This window comes from Peromyscus leucopus, chromosome 6 (genome assembly GCF_004664715.2).
Source record: "Peromyscus leucopus breed LL Stock chromosome 6, UCI_PerLeu_2.1, whole genome shotgun sequence".
Lineage (NCBI taxonomy): Eukaryota > Metazoa > Chordata > Mammalia > Rodentia > Cricetidae > Peromyscus > Peromyscus leucopus.
This window is the reverse complement of record NC_051068.1, coordinates 81,136,746-81,142,085: the sequence shown is the minus strand read 5'-3', so window position 1 is coordinate 81,142,085 and position 5,340 is coordinate 81,136,746.

The following is a 5,340-nucleotide window of genomic DNA, read 5'->3' as shown; positions in this document are numbered from 1 at the left end:
GTGAATGGAATTATTTTTCTGTTTTTCCTTATCGAATGTGTTATTGGTGTATGGAAAAGCTATTGACTTTTGTATATTGATTTTGTATCCTGTTGCCTTGCTAACAGTATTTGTCATATACAAGAACTTACTAATGAAGTACTTTTGTCTTTTAAGTGCAGGATACTATCAATTATGGATAAAGAGCTATAATTTCCTCCTTTCTCATTTACATTCCTTTTTTTATTCTTTTGCTTTATTGTTATGACTAAGAGTCCAAGCAGAATGTTGGGTTAGAGTAGTGGTAGTCCTGCTTCATTCCTGACTTTAAGGGAAATTCTTTAATTTTTAACATTCATTTTAATTGTGGCAATAATTCTATTGTATGTGGTATTTAGTCAACTGATGTATATTCTTTCTATTTCTATCTTCTGAAGATATTTTATGTGAACAGATGCTGAACTGTTTCAAAATATTTTAGCATCTTATTTTTTCTCTTAATAATCTGCTAAATTAAATAAGTACCACCTATATATGGGTGCATACACAAAAACTCTCTCTCCTGCAGCAGATATCAACTGTCAATAGCTTCTTAGTTGGAGATGGAACCTTGTGATTGCCTGTTCCGTCCATGCTGGGATATTAACTGACTTGATCTTGTGCAGGCAGTCAGAGCTACTGTGAATAGTGAGTTATATATCAAAGATAAAATTTCACAGCACTCCTCACAATACTCCAGATACTACATTCTTTCCACCTCCTCTTCAGTGATGTTCTCTGATCCTTAGCAGGGGCATAGATGTTGATAAAGACGTCTGTTATGTAGTAGTTTTCTCTGAGGTAAATTGCTAGAAGACTGACATCTCAAAGAACAGAGAATGGATTTATAATTGCAAAATTTCTGAAGTTAATGCTCTAAGATATAGTTCAGGGGAATAGTCATCTATCATGAAGACTTGGCTAGGAACTTCTCAAGTCAATGTTGAGCTTTCTTGGGATGGCATTTTACAGGAATAGGGTACTTTCAGGACTACTAGCCTTAAAAGTCAGAATAGAAATTTGTGAAGTCTTTGACACCATTGTTTGGATGGAGTTGTTATATGCAGATGCTTATGCATCTTTCAATGCAGGCCTCTTTCTCAGTTTGCTAACAAATGTTATCTGTATTTTAATAACCCAAACAGTACAACTTCTTAGTCATATTTACTTTTAATATTATAATTGTAAGTGTATAATGGGGATTAATATTTTAAAACAAACTCCAAATTGTGACTTTTCTTGAAGGACATCTCAGTGGTTTGGGCCCCATGCATTTTCACATAAATTTTAGAATTATCTATTTAGATTCCACCAAAAAATTTTCTTGAAGTTTTTAGCTAGAATTGTATTTAATCTATGACCTAAGTTGTGAAGAATAGATACATAGAAAATAGTGAGTTTTCCAATTAGTAATGTCAATAGAGGTCCTGTGATTGTATATGTTTAAGATAGATCTCTGTTATTTAACATTTTGATAAAATTTGATTATCTCCTTTGTGATTGTCTTATATTTCTTTGGCAGACTTTAATTTTGTGTCCTTTTTTACTTTTGATACCATTAAAATAAATTCTCTTTCTTTTCTGTATATGGCATATAAAGAAACATAGTTGGGTTTTTGTTGTTGTTGTTGTTTACTGTGTTGGTTTTATACCAAACACCATTGCTAAACTTTATTACTTTTCACATTTCACTTGTAATGATTTTGGATTTCCCATCCTTGTAGTTATGCTGTGGTTAAATCAAAACAGTTATTCGCATTTGATCCGTTCTTTATGCCTCATCTTTGTCTCCCCTTTTTGCCCATTCAGATGTATGGTAATGGCTTATTTTCTTTTTGTGCTACTGAGATTGTATCCAGGGCCACATGCATTCCAGACAAGTACTCTACTACTGAGTCTGATGATCTCGCTCCTGATTTCACAGAGAAAGTCATCAATAAATCATGATTCGCTTTGACACTTAGACTATGTCACATATTACCATATTTTGAAGGTTATTTGGTGGCTTCTTGATGATAGAAAAGCTGGTATCAGATTACAGTTCTACCAACAGTAGCTGTATGATGATTTCAAAGACCAGATAGGACAGGTATCGTTGTACAATACAAAAATCCCAGAACTCGGGGTACTGTTGAGGGGGAGTCTGATATTTCACACCCACATTGTACTCTGAACATTTGCCTATCGTTGGTCCACACTAGTGTCTGAACACGCCACAGAAGGCTCACTATCAAATGGCAGAGAAAAGAGAACTTTGGCACTGTGTGAGCCTGGGAAACAAATGGAAACTTATATATATATATATAATTTTTCTCTTTAATTCTTTTCCCCTGTGTTTTGGTTTGGTTTTTCAGACAGAGTCTTGTTATATAGCCCGGGCTAGCCTGGAGCTCACTGTCTCTGCCTCCTGAGTGATGGGATTATGTACTGTACCATGATGCCTAGTCACTTTAATTGTTTAATATATTTAATTTATTGATTTTAATACTGACATACATTCCTAAGATAAATTCATTTTAGTTGCTTTACTTACTACTACATTTTTTTTTACCATTTTCTTTTTTTTTTTAAGATTCTTGTGTCTATGCTTATAAATGAAATTGGCTTCTAATTTTTTTTTGTTCGGTGTCAATATCAAAGTTGTATTTGCCTCATAATTGATTAAAAGTGTGTTCCCTCTTAATATTCCTTGAAACAGTCTATGAAAGCTTGTAATAAATTTTAGTCGAACATGTCACCTCCTAGACCTCCTCTTCTTAACCTTTTCTTCTTTACCTTCGCTTTGTTCTTCTTTCTCAGTCCAAGTCTTTTTTTTTTTCTGGTTTTAGAATAAGTCTTTTTTTTTTTCTCTGTCGGCTTTCTCTTTTTATTTTATTTTATTTTTTTTTAATTTTTTTTATATACTCATTCTTTTTTTTATTTTATTTTACAATAGTATTCAGTTCTACATAATAGCCACAGATTCCCTTGTTCTCTCCCTTCCTGCCCCCCTCCCTTTCCCCCCAGCCCACCCCCCATTTCCACCTCCTCCAGATCAAGGTCTCTCCCAAGGACTGGAATCAACCTGATAGACTCAGTCCAGGCAGGTCCAGTCCCCTCCTCCCAGATTGAGCCAAGCGTCCCTGCAAAGGTCCCAGGTTTCAAACAGCTAACTCATGCAACGAGCCCAGGACCTGGTACCACTGCCTAGATGCCTCCCGAACAGATCAAGCCAATTGACTGTCTCACCTATTCAGAGGGCCTGATCCAGTTAGGGGCCCCAGTCCAAGTCTTAATCAGACAACAAAAACTGCTTTCCCTCTTTTATGAGGGCTCATTTTTTTTCCTCTGGACAATTCCTGATAGTTCATTGAACATGGTCTTATTTTTACTTATAGTTAATTTATATCTTCATCTCCTTTTCTAATTTGATCAAGATGGTGATTAATAGACAAAAATAAATAATTATAATGTGATAATGTGTCAGTAATGATGGCACATAACTGTAATTCCAGCACTTGAGAGGCTGAAGCAGGAGAATCACTGCTGAATTGTAATTCAGGCCATCCTGAACTACATACTGAGTTTAAGGCCAGCCTGCACTATGAACTAAATTCAAGGCCAGTCTAGGCTACACAGTAAGAATGTATCTCAAGAAAAGGTGATTAAGAGCTAGCAATATAAGACTTACATTTGTGATAGTAGCTGAGAACTTTTTATGAATATGTAACATAAGCACATAAAAGAGACAATGTCTCAAAATTTAAATGGAACTACATCTGTATTCTGCTGTGTCCTGCTCCTTAAAAGTGATCCAAAACACACACTTTTAATCCCAGCAATCAGGAGGCAGAGGCAGGCAGATCTATGTGAGTTCAGAGCCAGCCTGGTCTGCAGAGCTAGTTCCAGAACAACCAGGGCTATGCAGAGTAACCCTGTCTCAAAAAACAAACAAACAAAAACAAAAAAGGAAGGAAGGGAGGGAGGGGAGGGGGACAGAGGGAGGGAGGAAGGAAGGAAGGAAAAAAGAAAAGATAGAAAAAGAAAAGTGACCCAAAAATTCAGCTCCAAATGCTGAGACAGTAGCACAGTGTCAGAACATTGAGTGAGCATGCAGGAGGCCCTGGATTCAGTTCCTGGCAGCAAAACTAAAAGTTCAGCTCTCACTCAAATGAGAGATTAGGATGATAGCTCATACTTGGAAAGACTTAGTAATTCTAAACCTTGAGAGATTAGGGAAATGTTTACAGGAAGGAAAGATTAGCCAAACAAAGGGAACTGTTAGAAAATTTAACAGATATAGGAAAAGTCTAATACAACTTATTAAACATCACTGTAACAAAATCACAAAATACAAGAGTGAAAATGTCAGGAGATAAGGTTTAAGAGGTTAAGAATGGACATTTTCTGTAGGATGTGGCAGATTAAGTATCTGAATTTTATTTTCAAAACAGCAGTTCAATGAAGAGTTTCATTTATTAAAAATATATATGATTACATTTATGCTTTACACATATAATTTGAGCTTCTGTGTAGGAAATAGTTCAGATGGGGCCATTGCTGGCTACTAAGACTGCAGACAACTTACTATTGAAAGAGTGTGGCAATGACTTAGATGAGGAGATAGATGAATTTGTAACACTTGATAGGTGACTTCTTAGAATTTCACAACAGTTGGGAGTGAAGATCAAAATAGACCTAAGAACAAAGCTCAGGTACACGGTAGGAAAATTTACCAGGTGATGTCACTAAGTGTTAGTTTGAACAAAGAAGTGTCTCTTATCTTTTTTATATGCCTCATAAAATGCCAATAGACGTTTTCTCTATAGAAGCCCACTAAGGTAATCAGTTTTCCTTAAGGGGAGGTAGAAGATCCTATAGAAAATTTATAGAACAGAAACCAATTACTTTCTTTTCTTTCCTCTGTGTTCTGTACAGTAGGCATTATATTATATATTTTCTAATTTTCTACTTTATAGAATATAGTTATATAGACAAGTATACTGTCTTCTTGACACAACAAACATGGGAAAATGGTTAGCAATCAAGCAATGATCTCAACTTCCTAGTAGTCATACCCTTGTGAAATCTCAAGTGGGAATTGAACTTTTGAACCAGTTCTAAGAATAACTGATGGCAGCACTTTTAGGTTAGGTTATAAAAGGTCTGTGGCTTCTATTTTGGTTGCTGTATCTCATTCTATGTCTTAGCTGTTTCATTGTGCAGGAAACTACTTATGTAAAAGTATGTGGGGCCATACTATAAGGCTTATTGTGAGAACATGCAGTGGATTCCTTTCCCACAGAGACTATAGATGACTGAAGACATGGCTGACCACTTAGT